General features: G+C 44.2%; 1 protein-coding gene across 1 annotated transcript in view; it reads left to right on the plus strand.

Annotated features, from left to right (window-relative positions):
- The first annotated feature begins 582 nt into the window (after positions 1-582).
- POLQ (DNA polymerase theta) overlaps positions 583-23,552 on the plus strand; it is a 1,553,125-nt gene continuing 1,530,155 nt past the window's right edge. The window contains exon 1 of the mRNA XM_069635828.1: positions 583-729. The gene's annotated coding sequence lies outside the window, so the exon portion shown is untranslated. The remainder of the gene's footprint in view (positions 730-23,552) is intronic.

Genomic DNA, 23,552 nt, shown 5'->3' on the forward strand with positions numbered 1-23,552 from the left:
CTCACTCAAAAACACACACAACCATCTCTCGAACCACAAGCCACATACACTTCACAACACATAAGCAGGAGCAACAGCACACACGGGACTGACACCGATCCAATACCTGCACCAAAGCTCAGCCATAGCTCTCAACTCACACGCTTTGGTGGGTGTCACCCGCCTTGTAAACAGCGGACTCACCCTCCACGCCCATTCGTTTCAATAGGCCTCTCAATCGGGTGTTTTCACCCGCCTTTCCGACATAAATGGTTGAGAGCTATGCTCAGCATCTGGTGTATACCGAGTTGAAGCTGCCAACAGACCACCACTCTCGAGTCCTCTCACTATCCTACTCCCTCTTCACCTTACTAACCCATCCTCTTATCGTTTACAGATCCGCCAGAGCGCCTGGGGACCAATTCCGTGGGTGACGGTGCGCGGTACAATTAACATTTAACTACCAGTGCCCATCTTAGTCAGAAGACTCGCTGTTGCAATTAGAAGAAAGGACCTGGGCAGTAGGGGTGTCACGTGACAAGCACGTCGCGTCACGTCCTTGCTGGGCACGCCCTTCTTTGGAGATTCGAGTTAGTAGCGCGAAAGGCTGGGCAGGGCATAGGCTGCAGGCGCTGCAAATAGGGTCTGGTGCCCCGTGCTGCAAAGGAAGGGCCCGCTCAGGATGAGCAGGTCCTCGGAGCTGGCTCAGAGAGGCGGGCCCCTACCAGAGAAGTAGCTGCGGGGCAACAGGTAAGCTGTTGCTCAGTGCGGTGCCCCTGAGGCACATGAGGACAGGCTGATAAGAGCCTGGGTGTTTAGACACGCTGAACACACGACACCTGAGAGCAGGAGGAGGGGGGTGTGTAATGGCACAGGTACCACCTACCGACAATATCCCCCTTCAGACTGCTCCAACTGACACATAGTATGCACGTTCTGCACCATAATTCCGTGTTCCAAATAAATGCGTCCTGGACGCACGGTTTGAATTCTATTTCACATAACTGCAATCTGTCATTTAACCATCAGCATCTCTCTGCAGGACACGTGTTGCGGACTTTTTAAGGCATACATGATTAACTCAGCCGACAAATAAGTGCAATGTAACAATAATGCTGTTGATTATCTGTCTCCATCCATTTAATGCTGCTGTTAGCTCCCCCATGTAAAGACTAATGGGTATGTAAGTACTTCTGTTTGTCCATCTCGGGTAAAAGGGATGGGTGGGAGGATGTCCCTTATGCTATTAACAAGGCATGGCAAAGCCAGTAGTTTTCCCTGGTGGGCATTGCTATCCCGGTACTTTCATGATTAGCTTGATAGTTTCATCATATGCACAGGAAGTACCATCATTTGTTAGGCAGTGTTCTGCTATGTTCGGGTACGCCTTGTATTGCGACAATATACCGTGGTAATGCCATGAAAGGCCCAGGCAGTCCACCCATTCGAACATTTTGGTATGAAAATCTTAGTCTCACACCATTGCTAACGTTTGCACCATTGTCGTACAATTTTCCAGCCAGTTAACAAAACCATTGTCAATGATCTGTGTAGTTAGCATATCAATGTTGGATCCATGTATGTCAAGTTAGCTAAGAAGTACTAGTATCAAGTATTGCCTACTAAGCCCAGCCAGATCCATTATGCACAATTGGGACATCAACTCCATGTTCATTTTTGCCCACTGAACTCAGTAAGGCCAGACGCTGTTGTTCCCAGTTACATCCTTAGTGCAAGATTCACTTGTGCCCTATTGGCACAGTAATATTCGTAGTGAAGCTCGTATAATTCTGTCTAGAAACTATAATCCTTGCAGAATCCAGTACTCCCACATTAATTAAGTCCAGGTTCCATTTGTGGGGTATCTGTGTCTGGTGCAGTGTGTATGTGTACAGTACTGGGGACAATGTGTGTATGTGCAATGCTGAGCTTGTTCCCTGTGGAATTGTGTATGTATGTCATGCTTGGGCACTGATTGTATGCAGTTGTGTAATCCTGGAGGTGCTGTATGTGTGCTTGCATTAGGAGCCAAGCTTACGGCATTGTTTGTGTGTGTACCTGCATTGCTCCGGTGGTGTTTCTACAGTGTGGCGCAAGGGGTCAGAGTTTTTGTGTACATGCGGTACTGGGGTGGGGTGTGAAATGCTGGCACTGTGTTTTATGCGTTAGCAGCAACAGCATTGTGAATATGCAGTGCTTGAGGGTGTTTGGTGTTATGGGTGCATTCAGGGCTGGGGGCAGTTTGTGTGCGCAGTGAAATGTTGGAGGCAGTGTGTATGTAAGCTGCAACTGTATGTTGGGATAACTAATATTGCTCTCTACAAAACAAACGGTTTTCTTTTAGCTGCTTCATGATAAAGAAACACCTGCCCCCCCCTTCCCTTACCCGGGTAAGGTTGGGAAAGTCTCCATTCCAATACAGCTACTCCATTTGCCTCATTCAAACAGCACACTTCCTCAAATCCAGGTCCCCTCTAGCTACACTTGTATGCCGGTAGTTTAACCTTACTAATTGTTGCTTTGAGGTACATGTGAGCTCAAATGGAAAAAAATGAGCATTTGTCAATAAAGTTGTGAATAGTGATCACCAACACTGGACCACATTTCAATACATGTGCTACAGTATACAGTTGGGTATCCAAATCAAAGTATTGCCACCTTATTCCTAAATTGTCGAATGCCTTTTTTTTTTCAAAGCAAATGTGCCTGCTTGGACCGCCTTATTTGTTTTCAAACCGTTTATATAACGTTATACTGTGTTGTGATCCAATATGCGTTTTTTATGCTGTGATCCAATATACGTTTCTATGCTGTATGTCTTTAAACTAATGGCCATACATAATTAAATATTCGTGATACTATTTTGTTAACTAACTACCTATTTATTTAAGTGAAAAGTAATTCCAGGAGGTACAACTATTGTCTGTCTTTGAAATCGGTTAATTGTTCACCACTTTGCTCAGACATTTGCTAGTATTATGTTCACAACTATCTTGTGTCCACGCTTGTCTTGTGAATTGCATCCAACAAGTGCATGATATTTAGAAAGTTTAGGTAAAGCCAGCTAAGTCAGTTCTCTTTCATTAGCTGAAATACACAAGTACGGCGCTTTCCTTTCCTTTTGAGATTTTCTTGCATCATTTTGAAGTGGTCGCGGTCGCCATATACACATGTAGATAGATACGACTAGTTTGTACACTCAAACAATTCACAAGTGGACTTATTTAGAACATGGAAGCAACCGTACTTCACATTGGCCAGCACAAAAGCATAGTGACTTTCGGTTCATGTTTTAGCTGCGCACATAAGCAGCTATTTGGATAGCAACTCCCATGCAACAGACTATATCTGAACTATAGATCAGTGTGTATATTCGAAGTACATAGCTGCTTACTGTTGTTAATTGTATAATATAACCTATGGCCCTTCCCACACACCCTGCGTTCTATCTCCGCACACATTGCATTACATCGCCTCAACGATGCATCTCAAAATGCTGGTACATCACTACCACACATCTCTCTAAGCAGTGACTATTCCAGTTGGAACAAATGACCACACAGCGATGGCTCCCTGGGAAGTCAGTGGGGGGATGTGCAGGCTGGCTCTGCAGTGTCTGCGAGCTGGTGGTGTCTATATGCGCTGCCTGGTATAGGGTGTTGTGTGGGCCGGCAGCGCGGCTATAACGACTAGCACCGAAGGGATATCGCAGTGTGTCTGATGTATTGCCCTAGGGCCACAAGGGCTAGCCCAGGGGGACTGGGCTGAAAATGGAGTTTGGTAATGCAGACTGGCTATGATGGCTAGCAGCGGGTGGGTGGTCTGGTGGCCAGGAGGGCTGATGGAGGAGTTTAGGAGATGAGTGGCTGCCGGCCAGCAATGTATAAAGTTAAAAAGGCTTTGGCTGTTAGGAGAGGCATTTTAGGAAAATGACATATTCACATACATATCTTTACCAAGAATTTAACTAGAGTTGTACATCACAACAGTCTCTAAAAAGCAGATTTGCACCCGAGGAAGTGGCACAAAAACTTTTTGACAAATGACAGTTAAAATACATATGAGCACAAATATGGCCTAGACCACCACAGCCCCATCATTACCATTTTCCCCAGGTCTGAGCACATTAGGATGCTTGTCATGTGAGTTGAGACGGATGAATGCTTTCATGGTTGGTGTCACAAATTGAGGATCGACCTGAGAAATATCTCGCCCCATTGCTCTGGATACTTCAAATTGAATGTATAATCTGTCCTGCCTGCTTGAGTCCAGTGCCATATGCAGAAGGCAGGTGAAGAATCAAGCGAAGCAACAACTCTAGTGCCAATGTGGAAATCTACATGGAGGACAGTGGGGGGCATTTAAAGACTAGCACAAAGCACTGATAGGCCCAGTGTTCATACAGTCTACAGAGCTACCGTCTTTTGTGGACATGCATCAAAAGGGCATCCAGTTCATTCCCTCCTTTGAATTCTGGGATGTGTAGTTCCCCATCTTTCAAATTGGCGAGAAAACTACAAATCGACTGATATTTAACCCGACTCTACTGATCACAAAGAAAGAGCGGACACATCATCAAAGCTGCATTTACTAATGTGGCCTCACTCTCCCTATGCTCTTGTCTACCAAACGCCACATCCCACAGTGCAAGATCCAGAATGCACAGCACTTGCTTACTGCAGCCTTTCCAAATCAGATTGAAAAGCTCATTTAATAGCTGCAGTCCCTAAAACGGTATACCGGTATAAACAATGTGACTGTTATTATAGTTCAATTAAGCTGTTCACGGTATCTATAACGGTATACTGTTATACCCCTAATATAAAGTAACTTGCCACTTGAGTTGCGAAACTCTGTTGTAAGAAAACAAAATTATGCTTGCATTAGTGACCTACCCCTCTAGGTCTCACATAGATATCATCAGCACTTCCATTTTGCTATATGTAACTGATACCATCATTTATTTGTAACTCTTATACATTGCTTAATTGCACATAATGATTTACCTGTACCATTCATTCTTCTCAATAAAAAAGTTACCTACCACAAAACAAGCCACCGTTTTGGCTTTTGTGTAGGCATGAGAAAGGCACATGCCAGGCACTACAGCAGTGGTATTAACTGGCCAATAATGTGTGGGAAGTTTTTACCCATGCATCCAAGCCCTACCTCAAAAAACTGTGCAGTACTGGCATTGAAAACATCATGATGGCCAGAGCTTCCCAGAAAATGCCCAGGGAAGTGCATGAAGAATAGGCTGCCACCCATTTTGCCGATGTTATGGGCACAGAAGGGCACTGCCTAAAACCACCATTGGACTACCCACACAGTAGTCTGAAACCATTGGGAATGGCAATGCTGACTGCCAAAAGCAACCTAGAATTGTGGGGAATTCATTTTCTTAAATTCCAAAAAGGGGTGCAGTACCAGTACTCACCACTATCAGAAAGCCGGCGTTTTAAAACCACCAGATTTTGTTTAAAACTGAATAAATGAACCTAAGGCAAGCCAAAGAAAGACTTACTGAGAGGTGGATACAATCTAAAGTTATATTCTGAAGTGACTTGAAGGTTTATAGCAAGACTGGCTGAGCTGTGGATTTCAGCAGTTTAAGTAAATTTGGACTGAAAGACACTAAAAACCTAAATGTTTAAAAGAAATGAGTGACCTACTTTTGAGTGTCACATAGGTTGCAATTGTTTAAATGTCATAGTTTTAAACTTAGAATCAGCATTCTAGCTGCATATGTAAAAATGGTTAATTTTATTTGAATGCAGAAGACTGGGTAACTAAAAGTGACATTAGCTGGGGCCTGGCTTAAGGAACTGAATTCTGCCCACCAGCTACCCCGACAGGAGATGAGACTTGCACAACAGCTGTGTTCCCAGGCCTAGCTGCCCTTTTGCTGCTCCCACCAAAAGGGATATGACACTTCCCTGATTGAATTACCTGGGCTCTGCAGGAAATTGAACAAAGCCCTGTCCTGACTCAGGCAAATGTTTTATTATGGGGGCCGTAAAAAGTGGCTTCCTCCTGGCAGTAAAGGGGAGGAGCACTGCCTGTGAGAGCAAGCTGGCTTGGCAGAACTGGAAAAACCAGAAATTCAACCTTGTGCTGGGGGGGAACCACACCCCTGTAGCCAGAATATGGTTTTAGAAAAAGATGAATAACTCATAGTACGGACTTGTCATAATTATTTAAATGATACCATAATTCTTGTGATTTTTCTGCCCACATTTTAAGAGGTTTTTAGAACCGGTGGCATGATCTGGGGGCAAGCTAGCAGTTAAGAGGGTATTACTTAAAATGTATGCATGTTAAAAATCTGACACTTCATCAAGTAATGTCCATACTCCTTGCGCACATGTGTATAAATTTGGGGTAATGTCTGATATTGGTAACTTGACCAAAAAGTGAAATATGTTGCCATTTCTGAATGCAAGCTCCCAGGAAGAGCAGATTTGGACAGGGTATACCTCCTGTGATATGTGATGGGTGCATGTAATTTTAAACAAATGTGTACCTGTGCAAATATGTTTTTTGAGCAAATATAGATTGTGTGTAAAGTTGACAGGGGTGGGTTCTCTGTATCATAAAAAGACCTCATCATGATGACACTTCATTTCATTCCCCCAATCAAGGGGAAGAGGATGAAGTGGCCAATGACAAGTGGAGAGGGGTAGAGCTTAGTGATGCTGCACACACACCCATTTTCAAAACACATAAAGGCAGACAGTCAGGACAGATAGGGACCTTCAAATCCATTTGCTGCGGGACGCTCTGCCGGGAAAATCCATACTTTACCTCCCTCAACCTTCAGAGAGCCAACACAGAGACTTCAAATCCATCAATCTCCAGAATCCAGAGAGGCTAGACCAGCAGAGCGGAGCTGACCCAGACCACTGTTAGCAGAACCAGAGAGCTGACCCAGATCACTGTGAAGTGCCGAGACCAGACCAGAGTCCAGTCTAAAACCTGACCAGATCCGTGGCGAGGCCCATTCTAATTCAAGAATATATTGTGAGTACCTAGCAGACTGTGCAGAACCAATCTCTTAGTTAAAATAATATAATTCAATCTATTTTAATCTAAGTAGAACTGCCTCCTAACTGTCACCTGTCATTTTCTAGTTGCTAGCTGTCACTTGTCTTTTTGAACTTTAAAATTTCAAATCTGAAAAACGACCTTTACAATATCGCTCATATCTCCGTGACCGTTTGTCCTAGAGACTTGCAGTAACTTTCATCTGGAAGCTGAGATCCTAGGCTGTCCTACGACCCCAAAACGATAGTGCTAGTCCTTGTAGTTCCTCTGTAATCACGAATTTTACCGCGATGTGCAAATTTCTCCACGTGTGAAAACAGAAGCTTTCTTGCTTTCCTTGCTAAAAATTCGTTTGCCTCTTAAGAACCATCCCTGAATCATTGCTAGAGTGAGCCTGGACTAATATTAACTTGATACCACTCACCCTGGACCTCTAGAGGGAATTAAAAGCATTTTAGCGTATTTTTCACTTCATTGCCAGCACATATAAAAGCATTTTGGGCCTGTGTTGTAAACTTCTGCAGTCTAAGCTGCTGGGGTGAACTGAATTACATTTGATTGCATTTCTGAGAACTGTGTGCTTTCCTTCCATTTCCTTGCATTGCATAAAGGGGGGAGGGGATTGCCAGAGAAAAGTGATTACATTGTTTTGTTGAACGCATATTGAGTATTTTCTGTACTGCATTTTCATTCCACTTTGCATCCATTTGAAACCATAAAGTATTGTTGCTATCTTATCCATCCTATAACCACTCATCATTGATTATAAAGAAGTGTGCTAGTGCCAGACTATCCATTATTGATTACTGCTCAGATTCAGTGTGATATTCAATTATTAAATTATTATAAAGGGTGATATATATATCTATTGTTTAAATTATCAAATAAACCTTTTAACTTGCAAAACAGAACTACTTCTTGGCTCAGTGGGGTCAGGGGGATTCAAAGAGAGGGGTGTTATATAGGGATAGTCATCCAGAACGCAGGAACTGGACATAAAGATATATCAATAAGGGTTTCCATTCAGTATCCCAGACTAGGCATTGACTTAGCTGTAGTGTTGAATTGAATCCTCTTACAAATAGTAGCAGGTGCAAAATGCTGCAAGTACCTGGGCATCGAATAGCAGTCCAATGCTTGTTTTAGCAGTACTTCAGCGAAGGACACTAAATTGATTGGCTGAAGGCAGACCTGGTTAAGACCTTTTTACTATAGCAATAGCAGGTTTACTGCTCTATTTAAGTAAATGCTCATAAGACTCCTTTTGAAAAAACACTGACGGGCACTTCCAAGTGCAATGATTGACTAAAGCGAGCTCCAAGAGTTCCCGTGAGGAGGTGCGTTGGGCGGGGAGGGGCCGGAACTGGGTGTGAATATCCATAGGCATTAGCATGTCTATGAGCAGACAATGGGTGGGCAAATAACCAAACGGCTACAAGCTGTGTGTCCCTCCTCGTTTACCATTGCTCCCTACCCGTACTCTAATGCAATAGTTTCGGCTTATAGGTAGCGTACCATCTAATAGCCCAAACAAAAAAGAAGATGCCCGTCTGGTATTTTAATGCTGCTATAATAGGAATGGTTTGGGAATTTATGTATCCAGGTGTAAAGTTTGATGAATCGTGCTTCTACAAGGTCTAAGTAAAGAGAGTTGCAACACGAGCAATCACATGGAGTCTAGCCCCAGGAAATGTTTCAGCAAATAAGGCAGGCGATGCATGGCCTGCTTAAAGGTGGTCATTGTGAGGAATAGATACCGTAGTGTTGTGTGGGGATGACAGTCTTGTTTAGTGCTTTACTGCTATCCCAGATTTAAATAGGCAAAGTGCCAATAATTCTGTTCTGGTGAATCGCACAGTAAAGAAAGTAGAGGTGGATTTGAATGTACAGTAAACCTTAGTCTGCAACTCGTATCGAAAGGTAGTAAAATAAAGGCTAGTTTTATGCAAGATGGAGATCATTGAAACAGTCTGAAGACATTGGAAAGATTAGTAAAGTGGCAGATTCCTAGCAAATGCAAAGATCCTTAAGTAGTTTACATACATCGGAAATTGGTCGCTTCTACCTGAATTTAGTTATTGCGAGTTGAAACAGTTTGCACTGAAGCCTTGTATGAAGATAACATGCACACTCTTTGTTGGGATGTGGTACCAGTAGGTATAACTGCTATTTATCTGAATCAGTAATGCAAAGTAGAACATATTCAAAATGGATATCACTGCAAATTAATGTATGCACAAATCCGGAAGCAATGGGTACTTTAAATAAAGCACGAGATAATTGTCTATTTTTTTAAATTGCAAATGTTTATTAAAGGTGAGGATATGAAGGACGTTTTACGCGTGGTTAGTAGCTTGCAGCGTGACATTTTTACTTGTGTGCTAGATAATTTTCAATTTGAGGATTCTTCATGGAAAGTGAAGTCAAATATTTTGGAGGGTTATTCCATTTGTCTCCTTGACCAGAGGGGGGAGTAGGTGCAGTGATTTATATTCAATCTATCCTGTTATTTTTGTTGTAAATAGTATGTTATAAAATAATAATGTGATATTTTGTGACTATTTTTGTAAAGGTTTATTTTAACCAAATACAAATAAATAAAAAAGATCTATCCTCTGCTTTTGACACTATCGAGCACTCCACCCTGCTCAATTGTCAATCTAGCTTGTGCATTCTAGGATAGTATTGTGATTATTGGCGTATGCCCTCTAGGATAGTATTGTGACTATTAGACAATGCCACACACTTAGAAATTAACACATTGACCTGTATCACATCTAGAAAGCACCGCAATAGAACAGTACTGTGATTATTAGCTTGTACCTTCTAAGATAGTACTGTGATTATTATCTTGTGCCCTCTAGGATAGTACTGTGATTGTTAATCTGTGCCTTCTAGGATAGTACTGTGATAATTAGCTTGTGCCCTCTAGGATAGTATTGTGACTATTAGACAGTGCGACACAGTTCGAAATTAACACACAGTGACCTGCACCACAATAGAATAGTACTGTGATTATTAGCTTCTGACTTCTAGTATAGTACTGTGATTATTGGTTTGTGCCTTCTAGGATACTATTGTGATTATTAGCTTGTTCACTCCAGGACAGTACTGTGACTATTGATTGTGCACTCTAGGACAGTACTGTGATTATTGGACTGCACGACATCCGTAGAGTTGTGTGTACCTCTTACTGACTTAAATCACATCTAGAAAGCGCCACAATAGACTAGTACTGTGATTATTAGCTTTTGCCTTCTAGGATAGTTCTGTGATTATTGGCTTACACCTTGTAGCGTAGTCCTGTGATAATTAGCTTGTGCCCTCTAGGATGGTACTGTGATCATCAGACGGCGCCACACGCTTGGAAATGAGCACATTTTGACCTGAATCACATCCGGAACGCACCACAATAGGGTAGTACTGTAACAACTAGCTTCTATCTTCTAAGATAGTACTGGGATTATTAGACTGCCCGCACCCTTAGGGTTTTTTTTAACAAGTATTGTAATTAACGGCCTCTGCAGCACCCTTACAGAATTGTGGATATTAGTTTAAATCACATCTAGGAAACATCACAATAAGAACAATACTGGGAGAACTAACCTGCACTTCTCGAGGAAAACAGTGACTCTCACCCTGTCCCACACTGGGATAGTACCGTGACTATTAGCCTGGACTACACTGGGATAGCTCTGTGAATATTGGCATACGTCGCAACATTAGAGAATTGGCAAGAAGACTATGAAACCACTTCTAGAGGGTGCTACATTGGGACAGGGCTGTAAGTATTAGCACTACCGCGACGAGTGGTACTGTGATCATTCACCCTGACATTCTGAGATAGTGCTGTAAACAGCACCCTGCTCCACACCACAGAGATTTGTTTGTTGCTGGAAGTCTCTTCCAGGGAGAGCCAGGTTAGGGACAGCCACTAAAACTCCCAAACGATATAACCCTAGCAGACCTCCCCAACCGGACACCCCAAACTCGAGGCAGCAACTGAACTACCCTAGTGATATCATCGGACTAGACCACCCCAACAGACAGAGCACAGGCTTATATCAACAATCCCCCACAACCAGTCCAACACCACAAGACGGAGGTGTACCAAAAGCACAAAGACCATCTGCAACAACAACCACCCCATCCCCAAATTCAAGATGCAGCGGAAACGAATTGGACCAAAGGAAAAACAAAGAGCAAAAATAACATTCCCTAATGAACGCCACCGAAGACTCCCAACTGCAGATCACACTCCCACAAACAAGAACGATGACAGAACCAGCACAGAGAGAAATCCCTATACCTAACTCCATACCTCGCAAATAACCACTCGCTGGAACAAACCGACCCAACGTACAAATCAAGAACGACTAACAACCAAACACAACCATGCAGAAGAACGGACAAAGCTAGAGATAGCAAGAACATAATCGACGCCCTAACCCCTTACATCACCAAAACAAGAGGACCCTTTGCTCGACAGCCACAAAATATAGAAGAGGAGCCTGATGAAAACAAAAACCCAAGACTGAACCTAGAAGAGCTTTTCGACGACACACACAACTGTACCAATGCCTCAACTAGAGATCGACTTGGAAGGAAACCATAACGCCAGTCCGAAGACCACGCCAACAATAAAGCACAAACCAAACTATGCCTTCAAAATACACTGCAACCTAATAAACGCAAGATCCATGTCAAAACACTCAACAGAGATCTTCGACCTTCTCTGCGACAACGGCATCAACATCCTATTCATCACATAAACATGGCTGGATGACAACTACAAAATCGCACTCCAAAGCTGCCTCCCCACCAACTTCAAATGCCTTCAGTTAAATAGGAAAAATAAAAAAGGAGGAGGCCTCGCGATAGCATTCAAAGAACACCTCAAAGTAAAAACAGACAAACCTCTTATCACGAACTGCAAATCCACGGTCATACACCTATCGACAAACATTAAATTCTTACTGGTTTACAGACCACCGACATACGATGCAACCTTTGTCGACAACTTCATAGAAACCATCACCAACATAGCCACCCAACACGAACATCTAATAATCCTGGGGGACTTCAACATCTGGTTTGAAGAAAAACCTGTCCACTCTCAAAACTCACTAATTGGGCAACTTACAACCATGATACTACAACAGCTTGTCACAGAAACTGCTACAAGATCAGCCTAAAGCCTCCTCCAATCCGCATGACATTGCCCAATTCTACCACGCCTGTTTTTAAAAACCGCAATTGACGAAGCCGTCCCATTGAAATCCAAACTACCCAAACACACCAATTCATGGTTCAACGACAAACTAGCATCTAGTTAGGAAAAACCCCACTGATGAAGCAAAAATAGAGCTCCACTTACTCACCAAGAAATACAAACTTGCCATTATCTCTCACAAATCCAACCTTCTTAATACTTGTATTGCCAATAGAGCCTCCAGTAGCAAAGATCTGTTCTCCATCCTAAAAGAATTGGAAACCCCCATGGCCAACCCAAGCGATACCATTGCGAGTTAAGTGTCGCGCACTACCAATCAGATTGCACTAGCATTTAAAATTAACTCCACGCAAGAAAAAATCACTGCCAAAAGAAAGCTCTTAGACAAGAGCATGAGCCCACCAACTACTGCCCAATCCAATGCACCTGATTCTACAACCCAGTTTGATTTCTCACCAGTCACACAGGAGACTGACTAAAGTGATTGCCTCCCTTTAACCGTCCGTCTGCAAAGGTGACGCTTTCCTGCCAAACTAGTCAAATCCTGCTCTCAAACGCTAACCCCCATCATTACCAACTTCATTAAAGCCTCGTTCAGCTTCAATACGGTCGCAGCGGATATCAAAGAAGCTTGGATAACACCACTCCTAAAAATAAAATAAAAACCTCTTTAGACCTATGTTAGGCAGAATCCTGTGCAGTTCCCTTGGGGAACACTGCAAAAAGATTAAGACTACAGGAGTAAGCGGTAAACCCAATTGGTGGCAGTCTGCACCACCCAGATTTACCTGGTAGCTGTGGCTGAGCAGTCCGACCTCTCTCAAGAAGTGTAGGGCAGTATATAGAGTATACACAATAGGGCTAAAAACACTGTAGAGCAAACAAACGCTGACCAGAGCTTTGTATAAAAAGTATATAATTATTTATTTAAAACACACTTTAGGCAATATACTAGCACTCTAAATCAAAAGCAAGTTAAAACACAGTCGGGTAAAGTATACACACCTCCCTTGATAACTATCAGGCAAGTCAGAGTTAAAACACCACGATGTGTTAAACAGACGTGAGCGCATAACCTGATGGCACTCCAATAGTTCAGTTAAAGGGAGAGAAAAAGGCAGAGCATAGAATTAAAACAGGTCCCAACACTTTTAGGAGTTCTCAGCAAGGGAATAAAGGCAGTAAATACTGTAGAGCCAAAATTCATAGGCCAGGCCCACTTTAAATGGAGCAAAGCGAAATGTGCCCAGGATCACATGGTTTAAAATGCACACAGTCTTTGCAGAATGTTCAAAAGGGGTTGGGGTGATTCAAGAAGGTAAAGTTAGAAGGTCTGGGGCCAACCCAGTTGGTAAGCCAAGGATGTAAGGGTCACCTTGGGCAAACCGAAGAAAGGGAGGCCAGGCAGGGCACAGTACTTTAAGAGAGAGGAAGCTCCAGTGGTGGCAGTTGTTCCTGGCAGTGGTTGCAGTTCGTTGTTTCGACCAGGGGAAGAGAGGATCTCGTCGAGGAGGAAACATGGAGTCGTTGCACTGTACAGGGATGAAACCAGCCGCGGAGTTTGTCGATAAAAGGTGCGTTCCTTTTATTCGCGGTTAAAGTGGTGAAGCTTGGCAATCCGGCCGCCGGGGTGCTTGGCACGGGCGATTCGACCAAGAGACTTCTTTGGAAGGCGAAAGGGGTGAACTGTTTGGTCCCACCAGCTCAGAGGAAGAAGACTCGTCCAGTGGTGAGGTAGTTGCAGCAGAGCTTCACCGGTGGTGTCGTCATTGCAGATGGCTCAGCTTCTTCCGTCTTCGGATTCGTAGGTCCTGTGGCGACTTCTGAGGTTCCAGTCCCAAAGGCCCTGCTTTTATGCAGAAAAACCCCCATTCAACAGCCTATCTGTCATTCAAACATGCTAAGTGGTGAGCCGGGCGGCTCACCACCGGGCCAATCAGAATAGAGTGCAACTTGAGTTGCTAAGGCAACGCAGTCCAGGGTGCCAATTCCCCTCCCCTTCCATTCTGTGGAACCCAGACAGAGTGGCACCATTTGGAGGGCTTCTGTGGAGAAGCCTGCCAAAAAGTGGAACAAAGGGCTCGACCCTGGTCAGAGTTACAGAGACGGACACGAACGCCATTTTAGAAAAGAGTTCTGGCAAAAAGACCCGACCGTTGATTTAATATTAAATAAATAAACCAGCGGTATCTTTAACATTGCACCAAAAAGTGGTGCGTTTAAAATCAATGGGAAAATCCCATAGAGAATATTAATATTTTGTGTGGTAACCACTGCCACCAGCCAGAAACTCGACAAGGGGGGGACTGGACAGTTCCCCCTTGAAAACAGACCCAGGGGCAATCGAATTAACCTATTCCAGTACTTCCACAATATGATTTGTACTGGTTCTGTTCACAATTTTGGACTAGTAAAGTCAATGGTGACTTTACATGCCCTGGGAGACAGTAGTCGGTCCCAGGGTATGGAGTCTGTTTGGGGGTCACTATGATACCCCTGTGTTACTGCACTGAGGGTGCTGTGTAACACATACACAAAAACAGAGGATATCCTATGGAGAAAGAACCCCCATAGCCCATAAGCACATACAAAGTCAAAGACATGCCTCAAATCATGCCTGTGGGAGGAAAAGAGTCTCACTCTTAGCAGGAGAAAAAAACAAACCCCAAAAATCCAGCAAAGCTACTGGGGGACACACTAGGTTTGGGAAATCAGCCTTATAAGAGAATTCTCCCTAACGACCTATCCACCCCAACCAACTACAGACCCATCACCACAGTCCCCTTCCTGCTTTAAAATCGACAAAATTGCATACAAACAAGTCCAAGCACATCTAGAAAATAACCAACTACTAGGCGAAAGACAATCTGGCTTCCGCCGTAAACGCAGCACGGAAATGGCTTCACTTGATTTAAAAAATCAAATGGACTCCATCAGAGATTCAGGCAAACTTGGTATACTTTTATTACTCGACCTATCCGCTGCCTTTGATTTAGTTGACCACGACAAATTATGCCATTCACTCCAACAATTTCCAGTCCTCCCAAAATGCAACCTCCTGGATTAAATCATTCCTCCCAGAACACACATCCAGAGTTGCCCTAGGTGACGAATCAGCTGTGACCCCGCCCCCTATACCAGTGCAACTAGGAGTACCACAAGTCTCATGTCTCTCTCCCACATTATATAATGCGTACACCAAGCTACTGTTCTCAGCGTTGGATGCCATGGGAGTCTTCCACACTAACTTTGCTGACGACACACAGATCCTCATCCCAATCACGTGTAATAAAGACCAGGATACCATCACCATCAATGATCTCTATTCCCTTATCCAGAATTGGATGGCTACCTATAGCCTTTGCCTCAAAGACTGAGATTCTCATTGTAGGCTCACCAGCCCAATAAAAAAAACTGCCACCAGACTACACCTCTATTACCGTTGAGGACACACCCATCCCAATCTCCAATCAGGGGTTTATTTAGACTCTAGCCTCACCATGACCAAACATATTAACTCCCTCGCCTCCTACACATCCAAACTCATCTCCCTTAGTCGACAATTCTTGTCTACAACTAACTGCATCACACTTGCGAGAGCCCTCATCATGTCCAAACCTGATAATTGTAACATAGTTCTACTAGGCACAACCAAGAAAAACCTCACTAAACTTCAACTTTTACAAAACAAAGCACTCGGAGCAGCCCTGGGGAAAAAGAAAAAAAAACATATCTCCCAAGCCAGGAGAGACTGTCACCGGCTCCCCATTCAAGCCAGGATCCTCTATAAAACACTTACCACCACGCATAAATGCATCACCCAAAATGCACCATCCTACCTGAGTGTTTGTCTCACGTCTAAAATACCCTCCAGGCGCCTTAGATCCAACAATGTCACACTACTATATGTCCCACAACTCGAGCGCAAGACCCAGAGAAGCCTGCTTCACTATTGCAGCCCCAAGATTATGGAATACTCTTCCGACCACTATCAGCAGTCAGCTCTCCCATACCCAATTCAAGAAACTTATAACAACCTGGTTATTCAACAAATATTAAGTCCACTACCTAAGGCTCAACTCCTATTAGTTGGTCCTGTCTTCTGCTTGTACGAAATGACAATCAAGTTTGGTCAATGTCATCACCTGGCCTCTATTATCGATGTGTACACAATGTATTCAAATGTAAGCACTTGGCCTCTAAAATATATATGGCCCACGGTAGTGGCCGTGTAGTTATGGTTAAGTTGCTAATCCCATAGGAAGAACACTTTTTGGGTGGCTTATAACTTTGCTCTCCCTGGATGAATTCTCACCAAACTTTGCAAAAAAGTATATGGCCCACTCTGAATTTTTTTTTGCAAAGTTTAGTGAGGTTTGGTGCAGGGGGGGGGAAAAAGTTATAGGGGGGGTCCCAACATTTCTTTTTTCCCATAAAGTGAATGGGGGAAAAAACTTTGCTCATGCCTACAGCTCAAACCGCTGGACGGATTTGCACCAAATTAGCAGCAGGAGCAACGGCTAGGTCGCGAAAGCGTGCTTTTGTAAATTTGGTGGAAATCCGTTTTTCTTTTAAAATGACCAAAAAGTAGGTCTCAAAACATTTGTGATGTGTCCGCTCTGCTGACCCATTTCCCTGTTCGCTCTGCGAACAGGACACTGATTGGCTAATCGGCTTGCGTCATGTCCGCGGACATGCGATGTGTTCGCTGATTGGCTGGGGTGAAGCATGAGGTGCGTCAGATTGTTTTGATGCACCCGCCATCTTCGATCCAGGGATATCCGCGGACAGCGCTGCATCGAACGGGGGGAAAATACTCTTTTGAGGAGTGTGTTGGTGTGTAAGAGTGCTTGGGGAGGGTGGAGGAGTAAGAGATGGGTCAAATGCTGTATTTTTTTAGGTGGCAGGTGCCCCTGATGTGTTTGCCAAGTCCGCGGTCTTCACGGCTGTCCGCAGACATAATAAATGCACTACTGGCTATTTTACTTTAGAATGATATTGGTTTTGGGTTGTTAGTAGAGCATTGATTGTAATATTAATATCTTGTATAGGTAGCACATATACCACAGTTAAAATGTTTGATTCTATGGGTGTGTTATGCTGCGGTAGTTGTGGCCAGGGCCTGGAGTCCATGCTGCTGCAAGAAATATAGGGAGGAGCACTCGCTCAAGGGTTCGCGGTAGAAAGAGCACACAGGGCGCTCACCAGGAAACTACCACCAGGAGCCCCCCCACCCCCCTCGAGACTGATAATTGCTAAGATTTTGAATTATCGAGATGGGGAGCAGATCCTAGAATTCTTCCGAAAAGGAGGCACAATACGTAGGGCGACCGCATCCATCACGGCGTACCCAGACTATACGCTCCTGGTGCAGAGAAAACGAATGAACCACGGGACTGTGAAGAAGAGGCTGCAAAATGCGGGCTACAGATGCATGCTGATGTACCCAGCAAAGCTGAAGGTGCGCCACAAAAATAGGGCCCTATTTTTCGCAACACCAGAGGAAGCGACAGAGTGGCTAGACGCCAGAGCTGTCCGAATGGGACAGACCCTCAGAAGGAGGACGAAACAGAGAAGTGATGCAGTGTCTCCGGAAACTGTGGTGCTATATGACCTAAGACAATGGGACTAGATGATAAAATAGAGCACACACGGAAGTAGTGAAGCACTCTGGGCCTAATATAAGAGAATATTGCGCGTAGCATATTGAGCATAATGCAGGAACAAAGTGGACCTACTTCCACACCCCAATAGTTTAGATTAGACAGGTTACCGGTAGAGTGGTAACCACCCTGCTGAGTTCCTAGTAATGGCAAGCCGAGATGGGACTAAATGCGGGATCGCCTGAGATCCAGGGATTGAGCTGGGCAACAGTTGGGGATGGGTAGGGAGGGGGGAAGAGGGGAGTTGAGGGAATTGTTCAGTTCGGTACCGTGAGGGAGGGGGTTGGGGGGGAGTGTTGGGGCGCTTGTAGGGGAAATAGTTAGGGAGCAAACTCATTTCCATGCAAAAACACACATGGAGTGCAGGACTACAGGGGGCGGAGATGGGACGGGATATGGATAAAAATGGGAGACCTTAGAATAGTAACCTGGAACGTCGGGGGACTCAATGGCTATCTGAAGAGGAATAAGGTCCTGATGTAGCTGAGGAGGCAAAAGATAGACATAGCCTTATTACAAGAAACCCACCTCACTAAAGAGAAACGGGATGTGATTCCAAAAAAATGGAGGGGGACCACCGTTGGAGCAACGTATTCGGCATATGCCAGGGGAGTAATCACCCGAGTAGCGCCACATGTACCCTTTCAGCTGCTGCAGGCCATGGTAGAGCCGGATGGGAGGATGGTGGTTATACGGGGCATGCTAGAGAATAGAGAACTAAGCATAATCGACACATACGCCCCAAACCAAGACACAGTGGCCTATTTCAAGACACTATACAGCAAAATTAGCCCCCACCTGGGAGGTGCGGTCATATGGGAAGGGGGACTTCAACTGCACGCTTAATCCCAAAATGGATAGATCAGACACAAAACTAGACAGACCTACTCATGCAGCTAAAACCCTGCAGGCCCTGCTGAGATTTTCACCTGGAAGATGTATGGAGGCAGCAACACCGAACGATGGGCACTATTCACACTATGCAGCCCCACAAAAGCTATACACGAGATTGGACTACATGTTCGCCACTCCGGAACTCATCGGGGCGATTGAGAGGTCGAAATATAAAGCAAGGATTCTGTCAGACCACTCCCCTCTGGTTATGGCGTGGCGACTGCAGCCCCCAGAGCCAGGATCCCAACGTGGAGGCTCAGAGCTGAAGCACTGAGAGATAACGCGTTCCGGGAGGACCTAAGGGAGGAGATAACTGAATTCTTTGAAAAGAACACTGGCAGTGTAGAATCGGAGGGCACACTGTGGGAGGCTTTTAAGGTGGTGGTGAGGGGAGCGGCCATATCCAAATCCAGAGGGCTTCAAGGGGGCATAAAGCGAGCACTACAAGAGGCCGAAAATAAAATTGAAGTAATCATGAAAAGTGGGAATACCTCACAGGAGGAAACTGAGACCATGAGCCGACTACAACAAGAATGTGGCAGGCTCTGGGCAAGATTATGCAACCTAAATTATGTACTGTAAAATTTGTTGCAGCAGTGGGAATGCTAGATAAATTGGTGGCAGGGTTCGGAACGCCAGAAGAAGTGAGCAGAACCACTCCATTTACTACACATTCATCCGGGGAAGTGAAAAACCTCATCAACAAGATTAAACCTACCAACTGTCAAGGCGACTCTTGCCCCACATCTATCATCAAGGAGGCAGCCCATGACCTTGCCCCCTTCATCATCACATTCATCATTGCCTGATTCAAATCCGGCATTGTCCCTGTCAGTTTGAAAGATGCGTGGATGATCCCATTAATCAAAAAACCTAACCTTGATCCGAGTAACCCCTCTAATTACAGACCCATCACCACGGTGCCATTTCTCCTGAAAATTCTTGACCGTGCTGCCTATCTACAAATTCAGGCCTATCTTTAAGATACCAAACTCTTGGGTCTTTGTCAATCAGGTTTCCCACCACGGTACGGAAACTGCTTTGATTGACCTAAATCGTAAATTGAGTACCTAAAAGACCATGGCAAACTGGCACTCCTTCTTATGCTTGACCTTTCAGCAGCTTTTGATTTGGTCAACCACCAAATCCTTTGCCATTACCTCAAACTTGCCGCCCACATTTCAGAGGATGCCACCGCATGGATTAGATCCTTCCTGGCGAACAGAACGATAAGGGTCTTCTCCCCTTCTGCTTCTGCTGAGCCCTCTCCAGTCCCATGCGTGTTCCTGCAAGGGTCCTGTGTTTCCCCCACATTCTACAGTGTATTTACAAAGCCACTCTTTCATATTTTGGACTCTGGGTGTCACCTACACAAACTATGCAGATGACACCGAGATACTGATCCCTATCACTGGTGACTATACGACTGACTCAAAAGTGCTCAATGATGTCTATACAGTAATTCAAGCCTGTATAGCGCATCATGGGCTTTGCTTGAACGATGATAAGACGGAGTTACTTATCTTGGGCTCACAGACCAGACTAAATAAGCTTAACATAGTATTCCAATCATTCATCATTGATGGGAACACCATCAAGGTGTCTAATGATACTAAAACCCTCGATATCTATCTAGATTCTAGCCTATCACTTCATCGACAAACCAACACAGTGGTTTCTGCAGCAGCATACGCATGCAAGCTGATAACGGCATGCAGACCCTTTCTTACAACTAATAACTGCATCATCCTCGCCAGAACACTCAAATTGTCAAAGATTGACTATTGTAATGCTCTCTACCTTGGGACTAGCCAAAGAAACATGAACAAACTTCAGGTTACTCAGAACAATGCCATCAGGGCTGAACTTTCTGAGGAAACTACATAGCTCAGACACTAGACGGGGCCTTCTCTGGCTACCGGTTGCACACAGAATCTCACTGAAAACACTAGCGATCACCCACAAGTGCCAAGCTAACCTCACCTCTGAATACCTGGCCAACCGCTTTACTATACACACTGCCCAACGTCCACTGAGATCTACTCTCACCCATTCGCTGTCCATTCCTAGATTTAAACTACAAACAGCAGGAGGGGCCAGCTTCCCTGTCCTCACAGCCAAACTATGGAACACCCTCCCCAGCCCATTAAGAGAGGAGCCTTCAAACAAAAAAACAAAAAAATGGCCCATTGAGCAGGATTTAGCGACATCCCTCTCATAATGTTCGTATGTCTATGGTTTGTATTTTGCCCATTGTATTTTTGGAACTTGCACTTTTTCCTTTACAGTTGTACTTTGTAAGAAATATGTTGTAACCTTTACTCTGCAAGAAATGCATTCAAATGCCTCCGGGCCAGGCGCGCAATACAAATAAACAAAACTAAACTAAAAAGAGGTCTTGCATAAATTGGTAAATCACAGGCACAATAATTGCTTGCCTAAGCAATTACTTAGTGACAGGTTTTATACACTCAACCGCTTATTTTGAAATGGAATACTATGTGGGATACATGGAAGGGTTTGGTGTGGTTCGGCCTAATGCATACTGGTTCAACATTGTAATATTTGTGTGCATGCATTGATCATAATTTCAGAGGCACTGGGTCCATCAATCCCTATTGCAAAAAAGGAGTGTCGTCCCTCACCTCCTCTTGTGAATTTGGAGACTGTTGCAAAGCAACACAGTTATTAACTCCAGTTCATTAGGTATCTCAACATCTAAATAAAAACCATCAAGTGAATAATCGATTGTGCAACCCGTTTTGCACAATTTATTCAATCCTAATAAATTCACTGGCGTGGGAGGACTCTATAGAAAAGTGTGATCGGGCCCAAAGTGAAAGTCGTGGGACGTGTGACTGGCTGAGGTAACGCTCAACCTCCATTACGCACTGCATTTACTACCTCGTCTGAACAGGGAACACGTACATGTGGAAGTTCAGGGGCTCTCAAAGTTGAGTGTGATGCTCCATTATCAACCAGACAAATGTCTTTTCCACTAATCGCACAATTTACATAAGGATCAAGTGTGCTCGGTGGTTCAACAACATTGCTAGCCCCCTGATTGTCGTCTTGTGTAGTCTACACAGTAGACAGTGTAAATGAAAAAGGAGGGTGTTATGTTGCCCAAGCTCTCTGTTGTTCGGTTTGGAATTCCGGTGTCCAAACACTTTGCAGCAATTACACTGATCAGGAGGTAGCTCAGGGTCAAAGCGCCCGCCTTGGAAGCAAGACGACACCGAGCACCACAGGTTCGATACCCGTGTCCATGCTTAGAAACCTCTGGGTATTAAGCACGTTATAAATAACATAACATATATATCGTTTTCACATTCGACATCTGTCCATCTTGAGCTCCTCCTTGTTCTACATTAAGAGATTCCTCTTCCTTTGGCCCTCCCTCCTCGCCGGGTGTTGGACCTTGCTTGATACCCCAGCCTTCTTTGCAAGTGCTGGAGCCACTGGATGTGTAACGCTCTTAATCCAGACACCGCAGTCTTTCTTTCTGCCTTTTCTGAAAATGCTGCACAGCTAACTCCCCAAATTTGTGCATTCTCGGCCAATAAGTACTCCCTTAATTCCTTCTGCAGTCTCAGCTAAAGCCCCATTACGAATGTAGAAACCAGTTTGTTGTGCAGTCGTCGCCGTATTAGGGTCCCCTCAAATTGAGCAAAATGTTGCTTAAGTCCCTTGAGAGAATATGCTGGGTTCTCCTGCTTCTTCTGTTTGCATTCCCTTATCATGGTGCAAAATATCCATTTGTCATTGGTAAGTGATAATTGTTTCTTGGCGATAAAGAAATTATTTGCTGTTTGTATATATAGAATTGAGGTAGCAAGTAGCTTTTTACTGACTACTAGCTCGCAAATTCCCAAATTTCCTGCTGCACCTATCTTAAACCAACCTGTTTTCTTGGAGCAGATCTTTTTTTTTTTTTTTTTATATGGTACGGAATAACCTGCTAGTAAACTCTTTCAAATTATTACCAGGGGGTTCTTGCAATGTCCAGTTACTTATTTGCTTCAATAAAGTGAATGTGGTGGGTGGAATTGTGGCTCTTCCGAGCCGATTGCTATAACTCTACCTGTGCTGATATCACTCAATAATTGCAATTCTTCTTGAAACTTAACAGGATCTTCACAGATTTTAGGGAACCTTTGCACAATGTAAAATGATCAATGGAGCCGCATGGTGCATGCACAGCCCTTGGTATCACATTAACAATCCTGAGAAACTGGCTTAAGGGGTACACTGCAGCGTCCGCTTAAGGAGATGCGTTAGGAACCAGGCGTGTTTGATCGAGTTGAGGCACCAAAAAGGTGTATAGATTGGGCATCTTTCCTGCAATGCATTAATAGCTTAAAGCATTCCCGGTGTAGACCCTTTCAGTGGTTGCATAAGGCTGTATTGACTATATGCCGGTGGTTCACTGATGCAGGAATCTCGGATCTGAAATTGAACCTGTACCGTGTGGTGCAGATGGTGGGCAAATACAGCTGCATGAGGTGGATTTGATGCCTGTTCTGATGTTTGATGCCATATTAGCAGGATTATACAAGTTTCATCTACTTCTCATGTTTATTACAGTGGTGGTACCCTCTGGAGTACTGGATGAAGTCTTCTCTTACCACCTTATGATTGTTTTAAGAGACTGCCATCTTTGCTCTTTGCTTTGAACTCCTTCAGCTGCTCTTGTAGTTTACTTTGGGCATCATTCGGATTTCTGGTTTTAAATTTGC

Source organism: Ambystoma mexicanum, chromosome 7p (genome assembly GCF_040938575.1).
Source record: "Ambystoma mexicanum isolate Mex_15411 chromosome 7p, UKY_AmexF1_1, whole genome shotgun sequence".
Taxonomy (NCBI): Eukaryota; Metazoa; Chordata; class Amphibia; order Caudata; family Ambystomatidae; genus Ambystoma; species Ambystoma mexicanum.